This window comes from Thermobia domestica, chromosome 14, assembly GCF_964235325.1.
Source record: "Thermobia domestica chromosome 14, izTheDome1.hap1.1, whole genome shotgun sequence".
In the NCBI taxonomy this organism is placed as follows: Eukaryota; Metazoa; Arthropoda; class Insecta; order Zygentoma; family Lepismatidae; genus Thermobia; species Thermobia domestica.
In genome coordinates, this window is record NC_137467.1 from 65,095,962 (window position 1) to 65,112,039 (window position 16,078).

Genomic DNA, 16,078 nt, shown 5'->3' on the forward strand with positions numbered 1-16,078 from the left:
AAGGTTGGTTTAAATGTGATCCAGCATTCCATTCACCATTACAAGACCTGTAATTTTTGAAAGGTTTGTACAGTTATAGACAAATAGATGTTAAATTGTCTGAAGTGGCTCTTTCTAAATTTTCTCGCCATCTCTGGTACTTGGTGGAGGAACACGTAGCGTTTGTTTTATGAAGTTAGCATTATGGAAAAAAAATAATCGAAAGAATTAAAACTGTAACGGGAGACCTTGAAACAGCAAAGAAGCTTGACGCAAGAGGTGATATGATAAAAAGTCTTGTGAAAAGAGAAATCAGTGATTTCGTTACAACAAACACAGAAATTTTAATCGAGAAACTTAAAATACCCAAAGGGTTTCTTAAGTTTGAATCAATTTCCTTTTCAGTTAATAATGACTATCTTCAAGGAAAGGCAATAGTTAAATTTATTCACGTAACAAACGATGCAGCAGAAATAGGAGTGAAACTAATATATTACAACGTTCTTACAAAAAATGAGGAGCAGAAACCGTTTCTTTTGCAGATAGTGAAGGCCAACAGACAATATTTTCCTAAATGTTACAAAAGTGAACTATGTAGCAAATAAGATTGAAAATTTACCATAAACCTAGAACACAAATAAGAGATATTTCAATTTCTTCCAAGTTATAATTCTTCTCTTATGTTATAATGGACTATGAAGTGGATTGCGCACGAGACAAGATTTATGGCTGTCTCTTCTCCAAAATGTGCTGTAAAAGTGATGTATCGACTTGAAAAATGTATATTTCTCTATTGGAAGAGCCGTATCTCGACTCGATTTTGTCAGAAAAAATCCTATCTCGACTCGTCTCGTGTGCATCCCTAGCTGTGAATCATCTTGATGAAAACTTATTTGCAGTTCATAGCGAAACAAAGATTTAGCTTTCTCTAGCAGTTTCTTTCAGTTCATGTATAAAACTTCATACATTCTTACAAAACTGATGTTCATAACAACAATAAAATAACATTAAAGCGAAGGAATTCGTTTTTCTCAAGTAATAACTATTACATGATTATAGGTAACTTGAAAACAAGGCCAGATTTATGCTGCTGGTGAAATGCTACGTCAAAACGATATGCCACATCAACCTCTCCTTATGTGAAAATTTTTACCTGAATTTAAGATTGCGAACTTCAAGATGGCCGCCATGATAACGTTATACAAGATTACATTGGTCTCTTTATCTAGTTCCATTATCCAATGTATTCCCCCATTTTCTTAAGCCATTTCTAAATTACAAAGGTTTCTTCCAGATTTTCCCCTTTACTATGTATTGTAATCGAATTCAAAATTTTAGGTCGCTTCAGGCACCATTTAAAATTATTTAATGGATCTAATTTTTCTTCTGGCTTAATTTATTCCCATATAGAATCATTTAACCATTTTAGGGGGCTCGTCCAAGGAAATTCTTAAATTTATTTTTCCCCATATAAGTAAGGACCACCCTAATATATATATATATATATATATATATATATATATATATATATATATGTCTTCTGCATCTGAATGGCCCTCCCCAAATTTACAGAGAAATCGGCGCCCTTGCACACATGTAGCCAATTTAACATTTTGGGGGAGTAATTTTATGGGACATTAGTGTTTCGTCGCCTCTCTGCCGCTGGTAGAAACCTAGTGGTGTACTTTTCAACACGGAAGTGAGTCTACAGATGATAGTCGCTCCGCGGCATCCAATTTTTGCCGAGAGGTCGCGGGTTGCTCATCGTTGGTCCACCGACGCTTTCGACATGAGCTTGTGTTTCAGGTTGTTTACATTATTAGTTTTCTTTTTCTACCTTTAACAAAAACAAAACTTCCATAGAAAATAACCTAATAAACAGAAAATATATGTATATATAGAAAGTACGTTTGAGTGCTCGGCCCACACATCATATCTTCACAGCCAATGGTTAGAGACTTCTATTTTCGCAATATCGAGTAAACTGGATAAAATGTTGACTCGACATCTACAATGTATATTAATGGCTCGTAAAAGAATATAATTTTAAAGAAATACTCCAAGAGATACATTTAAACTGTAGTTTAATATAACATTAGCCTCTATGCTCAAGCAAAGCGTTAAACTTCGTCATGTCTAAATGTTACAACAACATCCACTAATATTACTTCTATCATTCATTTCAAACAATTTACTTTGACAATTTAGAATAAAACGTTCTTGACTATTGTTTGTGCATAACATTTTTCACTTTATTATGACCGAAACATGGGTTTTACGACGTTAAAATAGTAAAAGTGTTCAATTTGCTGAAAACACTTCAATCCGTCTCCCCCCCCCTTAACTGCGATATCTTAGAGTGGTAGAATAAGCGTTGGTTTTATATCCCGGAGGTCCTAGGTTCGATTCCCGTTCGGTAATTAATGGAAATTTTTATCATTTGTAATGTTGATACTTGCAATGTAAGATAACATGAAAATTATTCAATTTCTCTCGGTCTTAGTGTTGAGACAACTTTCTTCAGTCCACGTGCAATAAAAGAGTGGACTACGTAAGATGGCGTCAGCCTTATCAACTTTGATTCACACTGTTTGGAAACATAACGTGCTTACCGAAAAATTGATGAATACGTGAGGCATATCGTTAGTATGGGTAAAAAATATGACTGATCAAAAACAAAAGTTACTGTTTGGCAGCAATTCCTTATGTTTCTACTATTTCTTATTCTACTACTAGTGCTTGAAATATTAATATTTAAAGCAATTCATTATTTCAGATAAATTCTATATTATAAAAAGACTTGGAATTGAATAATCAAAGACTCCATATAATATAAAATATGTAGTCCCCTCTACTTTCTATTATTAAAATAATAGTAATATAATAATAATAATAATAATAATAAACAAATAACACAATACCAATTACGTAAACAGTACCTTGCAATAAAGAAACAATAATTCCCACAATGGGATTCGAACCCGTGTCTCTGCCTTACGAGTTTAATGCTTTGTTATTTTTTAAATTCGTCCCTATCGTTGTATTGTTCACCAGTGGCACCTCAGGTCCTTTCGACTTATTCCAAACACGACAGGGATACAAACACAGAAATATCAAGCATATTTTAAGTTCGGACCTTGCTCTTCAGAGTGATTCGAACCCCAAAGGGCTTCACCTCTCAATCGTCAGTAATATGCCACGAATTCGTCATACAAAGATGAGAAATTAAGCTAGTAGTTACGGAAGATACAAATAGAACGTTCTATTTCTACACGTTTTGATACAATTCAATGAATGCGAAAATAATGTCTGCTGTCTTTCCTTCTTTGGAAATTAGAAGTTACAGTGACAAAGAATAGTAATGCAAATCGATACCATCGTTAAAAACGATGAGGTAGCTTCAATTTGAAAAATGTTTTGATATATTCCTGATTCACGAATGGCTATATAACTTGTTTTTGAGTTAAAGAAGGAAATTTCGAGTAAGGAACCTCTTCTTATGCGAGCATTAGTATTTTGTATAGTATTACATGCAACAATTTTAACTAGCTAAAAGTTTAGATAATAGATACAATGACGCGGTAGGTAAGTGGTTAGCGCATTGAACTTCTATTCGGCGGACCCAGGTTTAAATCCTTGTCAGGTTCAACTTTTTAAAATGCTTTAAATTCAATTTCAATACATATTTAATGTGACAATGAATATCAGAAAGAAAAATATTTTGGGATAGGTGAGAATTGAAATTCTGTTAATGGAAACATTGATTTACAAATTTATTTTCAGCAGTTGCTCTAGATTTGATATTTTTACCGACTTTCAAGCAGTTTTTGATTCATGCGTAGTCAGTGTTTTTATTTCTTTGAACATACAGTATATAATGAAATAATACATTAATACACAGTAATATTGAGATGAGAATAATATATGGTGTTCATTGTAAAACACGCTCTGAACCATGGAGATTCATCTCAGAATGGAGAAATGTTTCATGCGACGTCTACTCACAATTTTGCATGCATAAAGACCTGATTCAGTGGTACCAACTGCTGTCAATGCCGAGAAAATTTTCGTGTAATTTGGTTTGCATCTGCCCAGGCGTTTTGCAAACTGAAAAATTTCTGGACCCAAGTAATGGAATTAGAGCACTTAGGGGGACATACTTTGCTGATGGCTGTACGAGTAATAATATAGTACAAATGTCACAATTTATATTTACCTTGACTAATAGGCTATTTGTGTTACATTTAAACTCTATGTCATTACACATATAATAATGTTAATAACCACCAATTGGCCTCCTTAGTCCTATCCATCCTTATATGTCCATAAGACACTTAACTAATCACCGATACGACTCCCTAACCCTATTCATTCTCACATCTCTATAAAAAAGTAAATTCGACGACTATGAACATAACTATGCTGACAACTTTGTATCATTATCATACATAGCACCGACACTATTAACATAAAATTCGTTTAATTTGTTCTTAGTCCCCTAATATTTTGGAAGTATATTAAAATACTACTATCGTTTTTTTCATTAGTATGTGTTACCAAACTCGTGTCTGAGAAGTGTGCATTTTAAAATTAAAAAAAAATCCACTGTCTTTAATAATACAATATCTCTATCACTGTATCTTTTCTTTAATTTTGCCACTCCAGCATTATCAACCTTAAAAAACGCAAAATCTTTTTCTTGTTTACTTTCCTTGCTTGTCCCAAAATAGTCCAAATTAGTTATACTATGTGTGCATAACGGGGGCGCGGTGGCTCAGTGGTAGAGCGTTCACATCTGGTGCTTGAGGTCCCAGGTTCGATCCCAGCCCCCGCTAAGTGAACTTTGTGGTGGACAAACATCGTGCTCGTGGGTTTTCTCGGGGTTCTCCCGTTTCCTCCCACTTTCTTCATTCCACCATTTCACTCATCTCTCATCATCACCGTCTCCTTTAGCCTAACCGGAATAACCGTGGGATGTAAAACTTAAAGATTTCATTTCATTTTATGTGTGCATAACATTGTGTTCATCAAAATATAACATAGATTTTCTGCATAACATTCAAACCAAAACGAGTTGTGTTTAAATCTCTCTTTACCTTAAGCCTTTGAATAACTTTTTATTAAATTTTCTTCCGAACAAATATAGCAATTATACCTCTCTTTTAGATTCGGCACTTTTGCATTCAAAATCTGAGATGTTCCTCCCTGACATCAATCTCCGAAGCTTTGCAGACGTTCCTAACAACTGCAACAGTATTTTAAGAATAGGATTTTGGTACGCTATAAATTTCAATAGAATTATGTCTATTGTGTTAACCAATCTAATCTAATTGTTAATGGGTTTCAGATAATTGCTTCTTTAATATTGCGACTTCACTCCCTAAACTTATTTTTTTTCTACACATAAATTCAACTTTCTCTCATTGTTTCTTCATTAAGTTTCTAATGGGAAGATTCATCTAACTTCCCATGAGAAATATTCAGCGATTCCTAAGATACGTTCAGTTTCTCTTTTCTGTCTTCCTAAATATGCTATTTCTTCATTTAACCCTCGAGAAGTCGCGCTGAAAAAGTAAGTGAGGAGTCGCGCGCGGTCAAAAGGACCGCACCATCATAATGTGTTGCAAATATCGTTCTTAACATTTTTCTTGTATTAGAAACGTAATTTTGTATATTTTCTGATTAAGAGGGAATATTTTTTTTATTATTATTATAAGTTTTACAGTAATAACTATTAGCGGAACCTACAATTAGACATGTACTGTTTTTTTATTTCTTATTTGGAATAAAATGTTTTTTTTTCGTTACATATCTCTTTAGATAGATAACTACGCACTGGTTTTATTGAAAATTCTAAATCTGATGACGATCTTTTGTTTTTTCAACTCTTTGGTTCGTCTAAAACTAAAAATGCAATAGTAAATTAGTAAAATAAATACTATATAAACATAACAATAAAACAAAGCTTCACATTGCATTTTACATTCAATTCGAGCTCATTCGTAGCTAAGCGGTTAGCATAAGCGCTTTTGGCGTGGGATTTTCGGGTTCGATTCCCGGTGGGAGGTCATGTGGTTCGGATCTCACGTTAAGCAGTAAGTCCACGTCTTACATAGGCTTGATGCTGAAAGGGGCGTTAAATTGAAATCAAATCAAATCAAATTTACATTGAATTATTTTACTTTCCTGGTATTTTGAAACTTCAACATCTGTACAGCACTACATTGAATTATTGTAGGTTATCTTCAAATTTACACTGATCTTCGCTTCGTCGTCGTTTATTACGTCCTCTCCTGCTCTGACTACATTCGGGGAATCGCTGGTCATTTCTGGGTTTAAGATCTTATGACTCGCTCGCAGACTCCTCATTTCATCTTTCGTGTTCACTTACTTCTACATTTTCTTTGTTATGATCTTCCTCAGACAAAGCTTCCACGAGATCATCTCAGGTGATTTATCCAAATAGTCCCTTCCTATCATTTCCCTCCGTTCTTTTAAGCTGTTCATTTCTAATTTCCTCTTTTTTCACACTTGGTATCAGTTTGTTAACTCTGTCGATCTCTCTTCCGTCCATTAAAATAATATTTATGTTTATAAAGCTTAAAACATTTCCAAACCAAAGGTCACATGCAGAGCGAAACACTGAGAGAAAACATTACACGGTTAGTCTTGTGCGGTGGAAAGCACCGCAGAGTCACTAAACAATCACTAGTAGTTAAACTAAACGGATAACGGAGTGATTGAGCAGGAATATTTGGGAAAGTGAGGGGTAAGATTAGCTAGACGGTGGAGTCTGCCGCACAAACAGAATGGGCACACAATAAAAAATAATTTCCCTGCGGTGCTTTTGACCGCGGCGCGACTACTCGAAGGTTAACTCGTGCAGTAAGTTCAGAAGCTTTCGATCTCCTATTTAAATCTTGGATACAGTTTTTTCTAACAGTCTTACGTCTTAATTTCGAACAATTATTACATCGCCATTTCTCATTAACATCACATCTTCTTTCAAATTAACACACTTTAAGTTCGCATAATTAGGTACTTCACATACTGTATTTTCAACACATCCTGTTGCGTAACTGATTTATTACACTCTAAAAACAAACACTCATGATTATTTAATGTTATTACTTAGATTCTTCCTCTACCAGAACTGGCAATTATGAAACTTCTAGCTTCCTTAACTATATTTCTTGTCGATTTCAATTAAATCAAATTATCTAGTGTTTATATCCCAATTAATTTTACATATAAATTGTCAACTCCGAATATACTAAGGTGACTGGTACTATTGCTAATACATCTTTCTTGGTGAAATTCTACTTTGATTACGTTACCACTAGTCCACAATTTGCAATAAACAATTTGTTTCATTATTTTATATTCAACAAACTCAATTCTAATAACAAAATATATACCACTGTTACTTACTGTCTGTTATACATCCCTTGCAATATCTCCTGTTTACGTTAACAGATATAAAACACAGATAATACGGAGCACATTTGCTTAACATCTTTCACATCATCAGTTTATTAGTCGTACCTACACTATATTCTGCGTATGATATCAATTCGATGTTGTTATTTCCTTCAATGTTTATTTGGTTTCTGAAGCTGAGACAGAATATATCTTATCCTGTTGCGCAAGAGCACACTCACGGCTTACCACTATAAGATACTAAAGCATACATTCACGGCAACTACTCGAAGGAAAGTCACCATTGATCTAGAACCATCAGGAACGAAATGAAGTGGGTGTTCGTTATTTCACCACGCACACACTTCTCACTCAAAACGCTTCTCTTTGACGACTGGTTCTCTACGTTGACCCTTGCTCAACCACTCTTTATGTGCATTTTGATTTCGAAAAAAACACCTAGTTTTCATCGCATTTTATAAGGTGTATCAAGAAACAAACATTCCACTAATGATGCAGCACTTGCCTCTATATATCCATTCTCCTCTGTACCTGAGCTGGGGTCAACAACTCATGTGGCTCAATACGATATTTCCTTCTGGTTTACCGAAGTTTGCGAAGGCGACGAAATAGAGTGGACTGGGATTTCCGAATTGGCACGACAATTTGAAAATTATAACTTTGCAAGCAATACACGACTTATTTAGGTAGCACTACTAAAATAGAAGCAGTGAACTAATACCTACAATTTCATATAAATAACGATTTGCAAAACACCAGTAGCTGGTTCCATATTAAGAAGAACGTGAATAAACATGTTTCCTTCCTTCCACTTCCCTCTCTATCTTTCTGATACATCAGTTCGATCTAGATATGACTTTAGTAACGTGAGCCACTATGTTCCATTTGGTGTAACTAGTAATATATACTACAATAATGAAAGCTCACCAAGCCAGGACTCTGCTTTCTCAACCTAAAACCGAAACATACCCGTTTTATGTCAGATACACTAATAGACTTGTAGAGCGTACAGCTTACTGTTAGATCAAAAAGCGGAATTTGTTATCGGATATCAATTACTTACCTGTTATATTATGTTGCGAGATTTTAGGTTGACATCTTAAATTTCATAGGATCCTCGTGGAGTAGACAGCACCAAAAACCACTGGTATCATAAGCCTTATTTGCTTCAGAATCCTTTTATTATCCTCACGAGATGTCAAATTAGTTTACTACCTAACTCTGAAAATGCAAAGTAATACTAATAATAATAATAATAATAATAATAATTCTCCAAGTAAATTCTTATTCTCAATCAGTCATTATTAAGTCACCAAACAATGTTGAGAACTGGTCTTTAGAACAACATAAGGTGTTAATATTGCGAGAATATTTCAAGATAAAGAAAGTGCCTCAAATGTGAAAAAAAAAACAAACGTTACTTGAAGCTAGAAATGAAGCGGAACCACATGAATATATCTCTTTATACCAATAATATCTGAGGTTAAGTTGACTCCAAACAATATATTTTTTCTTCTGACATGAACCATTACTACAATACCACAAACTGAATAAAAGATTGGAGTAATCCGTAAATCCAGAAAACCATTTAAATACAGGTAACACGTGTTCCACAAACCGAATTACGACACAGTGTTGACGTAAAAAGCATGACTGTCCAATGAACAACAGGATCTTTAAACACATTGCAAAAAGGTTACATTTTAACACAGCACTAAACTAAAAAAACACATTACTCTTTTCTTTGTAAATAGTTTACCATAAAAAATTAAGAACATAGAAAATATAATTACTTGTATTATAAATTTGTAGTCAATGTGTTGGTCCTCTAAATTATAAATGGTTTCCTAAATTCAATAGAATTAACATTATATCAAACAAACATTGTAAAGAAACTGACTCAGTATTCAACCAAAAGACTCACTTGTAATGAATGAAAAATATGAAACTCTGTCTTCTGCTCAGAAGGGAGGTACCAAATCTGTCCTTGTCCTAAACGACGCGTAGTTCTTCCCCAGTGAGTGGATGTGCTTCAAATTAGAAGACACTAACAACAAATAATTAAATATTTACAAGGAAAATTAGTTGATAATCAATGTAAAATCCCATAGCAATTTTCATTGATCCGTAAGCTTCGTCATATTTCTCTTTACAAAACACTGAGTTGTGAAAAATGTAACATGTTGAAAGGAAAAATAATATATTGTTGAAATGAGAAGCATTATATATATATATGTCATCACTTCTTCGTGTTTTTTTTAGTTTTAATAATTTAGCTTTAGGTTTTATTAAAATTGGATTTTTATTGAACAATGCCAAGATTGTTTAATTTGCGTTAGTTACTTAATGTATAATCATTGCAGCTATAATGAATTGTCTAGCAATGAGGTATAAACTGACTTACGTATTATTTGTTTGTAGTTTAAATATACAGTGAAACAACTTGCTTCGTTCATTAACTACAGTTTAATATTTTATAATGACCTATTGTAACTAAGAATGCGAAATGTTATCAAGTGTTGTTCACAATAACTTGTAGTAACTATATAATATTTAACATACTTGTGCTTAGAGTAATGAGGGTGTCATACGATTTTATTATCGTGAAATTTTTAGTCTATGTAAGACATATCCTCAAGAGTCCTCCTCATGAAAAGTTAATAGTCAAGGCTACTTGTGAAGAGTCAAGTGTACACTAAGAAATATTGTTCACGATACAGTGATGGTGTCATACTCCTTTTACAACCACCATAGTTTCGTCTATGACATTTTTAGAAATTATCATTCTTATTGTTGCCTCAACAGAGATGAATCACTCAGAAAAAGTATAATAATTTGTTGCTTTCAAAAAAAAACTTAGTCATAAAGAGTTTTCTACAATTAAAATGAAGAGTGTCCTTACATATTTCTTGTAATTTGTAATGAGTATAGGCCATTCATATTGAAAAGTGGTACAACATATTTTTAAGCTTATATTCGTAGCATTAAGAAAAATATGAAATATTTTGTGTTGAATTCCGGATGTTTAAAGTAAGATACAATACTCAGGTTATAGCGTACAGCTCTGTCGTCACTTGTGAAATGTCCATCGTTCAACGTGATCATTTGTAGTAAATTCAGTATGATTGCCTTCACGTTACAAATGTTCCGAACTTCAATACGTATTCTCTTACTTTAAAATTAAGAATCGTATATCCTTAGTCATCATCAATAAAAGTATAATTAACTATTTACACTTTCCTGCTACTAAATATAATTCAAAATACCAATATATATATATATATATATATATATATATATATATATATATATATATATATATATATGTGTGTGTGTGTGTGTGTGTGTGTAAGAGTTGTAATAAAATAGTTCTAATTATATACTGTAATTTCGTTTCATACTTATTCCAGCAAGGATGAATCGAATGTTTTTTGTGCAAATTTTATTGGTATACTACATACTTACGAATGCGGAATGTGGAGGAAGAAAGTCTAGAAATAGGAGGTTTGTACAGGACGATGAAAGGTTAAAAGGTAAATATATTTTTAAATAATTGTTGCTGAAAGTAATACATTACAGATACGTTGTTGATAATATATTTTAGAAACATTACAAGTATACATGTCTACGAACATTTTATTTACGTACACTATAGAATCTTATAGAAATTCAAATTTCTAAAACTGTAAATGTCCATCGATTTATACCAAAGCAGTTACTGAGAATATAACCAGTGAGTTTTCTATTACATATCAGAATAAAACGAATAACCGAAACATTTTGTACAACTATTCCAAAAAGAATGACTACACTGATTATAGTTGTCTTGAACTAAAAATCCTCTAAGTCCAACTTCGAGTATCTTAGGAAATAGTAAACCAAAAGTGCCAGGTTCGAGTTTTCAACAAAAGCTTTGTAATTGGGAATGGATTTGTGCAAATATAGTTTATATATTTTAAACGTAATAAGACATATTGAAATGTTAATTGTAGAAGAAATAACATTCATTGAAAGAAGTAATGATACAGTATTTCGAAATTATACATACTCTTAATACTTATTGGTTTTGTCACCTAGGCTTCCATACATGAACGGACATATCTACTGGAAAGGAATACAGGGACATAAGTCTCGCATCCATAGTAGAATGAAAAAGACCAAAAAGAAAACCACAGCATTTACGACGGTTATAAATGTCATTCTTTTTTTCAAAAGGAATGCCGAAGTGATGTTCATGTTACTCAGGGATTTCTAATTGTAAGATCATGACTTCGATTCACTGACTTCTATCCTTAGGCAACTAGGTCCAGTTTCTACTTTCTATTCCTATTTCTCAGAGAAACATGTTAATAATGTCCTCCCATCTGCGCCTAGGTCTTGCTAATGGTTGTTTCTCGATTGATCTTCCAGATAAGACTTTGAAAGTGTTAATACTTCCTTCTAGTGGGGGCGCGGTGGCTCAGTGGTAGAGCGTTCACCTCTGGTGCTTGGGGTCCCGGGTTCGATCTCAGCCCCCGCCACGTGAACTTTGTGGTGGACAAACACCGTGCTCGTGGGTTTTCTCGGGGTTCTCCCGTTTCCTCCCACTTTCTTCATTCCACCATTTCACTCATCTCTCATCATCACCGTCTCCTTCAGCCTAACCGGCATAACCGTGGGACGTAAAACTCAAAGATTTCATTTCATTTCTACTTCCTTCTATGATGGCTACATGATCTGCAAAACTGAGCCTCCTAGACTTAGTGATTCTAACAATGTTTGGAAAACCGTATAAATTATATAGTTCCTCGTTATGAAGTTTCCACCTCATTCCCGTTCCTCTTGGGTCCCAATATTCGCCTCAAGAACTTGTTCTCAAATACTTTCAGTCTATGTTCTCCCCTCAGAATAAGCGAACACGTTTTGCAACTATACGGAACAACAGGAATGATTATCATAATACATAATTTAAGCTTCAAATGTCTCGACAGAAATCGCAACTAAAAGAAATTTTGGATTGAATAATAACTGAATTTCCTGATTTTAGTCGACAGTTAATTTTTTGCCGTATTATGATCCCGACGACCTTCCATGTATTTAGTTTTATCTACATTTAGTTCTAAACCCATGTTCCTGCAAGAGTTTATTAAAACCTATGCATTTATTTCTATTATTCTCTTATCATCCCTTATTAAATTTACATTATCAGATTACGCTTAAATATTGGATACTGGCTGTTTTTGCTACCTTTGATTTTCCATATGGGGTATTCCAGGACTAAGTTGAATAACAAGGGTGATCATACATCTCATTGTTTTAGGCCATTCTCGACGTGAATGCTCATGGACAAAAATTTCTCTACCCAGACATTACCTTGGGATTCATTTAAACATATCTTAATTAATCTAATTGGGTTTTTCGGTATTCCAAATTCTGTAAGAATGCTGTACAATGTTCCTCTCCTAACTGAGTCGTAAGCATTTCTAAAATAAATAAATAGTTTATGTATCGGGGTATTGTATCACCACTTCTTTTCGAATATTTGTCGAATGGTAATATTTGATCAATAATTGATCGGTTTCATCTAAATCAACAATGCGTCATCCTTGCTAATAGAATGTTTGAAAGGATCTTATAGAACGTTGACAGAAGAGAAAGGCCTCGATAATTATTACAGTCTCTTTTGTCTCCTTTCTTGTGAATTGGAACATTGATTGATTCTTTCCACTCTTGTGGCAATTCTTCCTTGTTTTGTATGAGGAGAATGAGTGTGTATCTTTTTCCAGAAAATTTCGTCTCCAGCTAAAATTATCGTTTAAATACATAAGTGATTGTTAGGTTTAAAATACATATGAGATGTGGCAGGTTTTAACACATCTCAGTATATTATTTGTGAACATTAAATACAAATTGAGTAAAACATATAATTTTAATACGTAAGTGTATGTAGTGTATTTGTCTGTACCCATTTACTTCTCAATATTCCCATTACAGTATGGGAGTTACGTTCTTATAGATAATATTATAATCTGTAAATAGGAGACATTTGCATCTGGCGTTTATTTAAGTTACTATTAAAGTTAAGTATTATTATAAATGCACTGTATTCGTCTAATTCATAACCTAAGTTACATTAAGTAAATCGATGTGTTCTACTCTTTTGAAATTATTAGCATTTCTAGTCTCACTTTACTCGATATACTGAAGCATATGCAATTATTTTTCATTTAACCCACCCAATCTGGGGTATAGTAACATATCTTGTGCAAGAACCAGTGATGGTCGAATAGGTAACATTAGGAAGTCATTAATCCAATTTTCTAATTCCGCAATGTCGAAATTTTTGTTTATTTGGGAATTTCACTATTCTAGAAAATGAAAATCCCATAATCGAAAATATAAAATCTATTAATAAAAACTTGACAGGATTGTAGAGAAAGAAACAAACAAATGCATACTTTCACAAATTGAGCAGTGGAAGTAATTTAGAATATGTTCATTGTCATTTGTTGTTTAAGATGTTCATTCATTCGCTACACCGAGTCTACGACGTTATGGAATATCTTAAGTTCAATAATATATTTTCAAAGGATATGAGTATTCTTGTCGTTGAAAAGCAGTAATTCAAAATCAAGTGTTATTTTTACAATGCATTTAGACGCTCATTTGTAGAGGGCTGGAATCCGAATTGCCAAGTTTGGAGTTTAAATCCAAAAGATGCCTTTTCTTTGTAAGTAGAATTACAGAGACAAATAATACAAGGAAGGGTTACTAAGAGAGAAAAAATCAGAAAAGTACTGGTAGTTCTAAAGTGGTCTTCTGGGAGTTAGAGTGGTGACACTAATACTGTATTCATGAAAGACTCTCATTCATGAAGACTCTTATGCATTTATAACACTTTCGATTCTTGTTGACGTAGAATAATTAGATGGCCAACAAATATATTCCCTTTTTCTAGCTGCAGTCTTGTCCTGGAAACAAAATCCTACAGATCATTCCGTGCTCTTGATTGAACTGCCTCAGCCCAGCTGTGCTTTAAACCACGATATTCATCTGCTCAGATATTTCTCATGGGGTTGATCTCTGCTACACGAGGCGGCAAGTGAATTAAAATCAATCTTAGACTACTCTGCGAATTATTCCTTAATTAGAGGATATGTATATTGGCAACTGGTCTATTTGCAACGTAATGACTTCGTAAGGATGAAGTCCTCGTACTTCATTACCTTTAAGTACTGACCACTGTTCAAGTATCGATCAATTCCGTGAAGCACGCGGCTGGAAATCATATCCCACCACAATATATATATATATATATATATATATATATGTATGTATGTATGTATGTAATATTTTCTCTGCGAATACAGGAAGCCCATATTCTTTGTCATAAACGTTATACTTTGGACTATACCTAGGTGCAAACACGGTGCCTCTCATTCGATGTTGTGAATATGGAGTCCTCTTAGGAAACTACATTTCCCAGTTGCGATCCAAATGAGCATTTGCAGATTTTTTGTTCGTCTGAGAAATCTTTCTTCACCTCAGCAACACAGCTACCTAACCGAGCATGACAAAAGCTCCAAATCGTTCTCTGGGTGTTACCAGGAAAGTGAGAAGCTTCACTTAGATCTCTAGATCTTTCGTGTGTTTAACCGGGTTTCTTACACAAAGTTCACACCTTTCATGTTAGAAACATGAGGACTACCAGGAGATCGTGAAAGAAACAGTCTGATCGTAGTATGATATTGCCGAAGTCAACGCGGGACTGTAGAGTCCGGATAGACATTTGTCTGCCAGCTCCAGTTGCAGCATAGGCCTCCAACTCCAATAAGGTTATAAGGACTAACTATCTATGCATGAACAGCAATGCTTTGACCTGTAAGACACAAAAAGTCTAATCGAGAGAACAATAAGTATGATGCTTCTTATTGTTCTGTATATATGTATGCATGTTTCAGTATACTAAGTACGATGTAATATGGTGGTTTAGGTTATGAATTTTTAGTCTCAGGGAAACTACCATTTGTTTTTTAAGTTATATTGTTGTGTCAGTATCATATTCTGTTAACGAAATGCAAATCATTTTAGAATCGAGAGAATAATAAGTATGTATGTTTATTACTTGTTCCGTATCTATGCATGTGTATTACAATGTAATTATTCCATGAACAACGTATTGATTTTCATTTTACTTCAAATTCTTCAATTCTTAAATCCTACGGTGTTTGTGTTTTCCTTTAGTTTTGTTTTCCTCTGTGTCTCCATTTGTTTCTAATAAAATAGATAGAGAGCGTACGAATAAAAGTGAAGAGAGATAGAGGACAGGGAAACGAGAGGCAAAGAGGAAATGGAACCTCTCCTTTTTGTTTTTTTCTCTCTCCCTCTGCATTGATGTATATAACTATGTGTGGCGCGTAAAGAAAGAAGATTTACAGCATGGAACAGGGGATATACAATGTAATAACATAAATATTAACTTCGAAATAACTATTATAGTTCAACTGCAAATTAAAATTGAATTGTTAACGCATTTCGTTTAAATGAGTTTGATTCGCAAATGCGATAACTATTATTAGTCTGTAATATTTAACAACGCATTTTATATAGGAATAATATCTAAATCCCTTTCTAACCTAATTGTAAAAACTGGTTCTGGTATTGTTAACCTATTATTGAC

The 16,078-nt window shown here is 33.6% G+C and overlaps 1 long non-coding RNA gene across 1 annotated transcript in view; it reads left to right on the plus strand.

Moving 5' to 3' along the window:
* The window catches only part of LOC145670610 (uncharacterized), a 105,289-nt gene extending 94,337 nt beyond the window's left edge, over positions 1-10,952 (plus strand). Inside the window, exon 3 of the long non-coding RNA XR_014128358.1 lies at positions 10,830-10,952. This is a non-coding gene — a long non-coding RNA (uncharacterized LOC145670610). The remainder of the gene's footprint in view (positions 1-10,829) is intronic.
* The last annotated feature ends 5,126 nt before the right edge of the window (positions 10,953-16,078 follow it).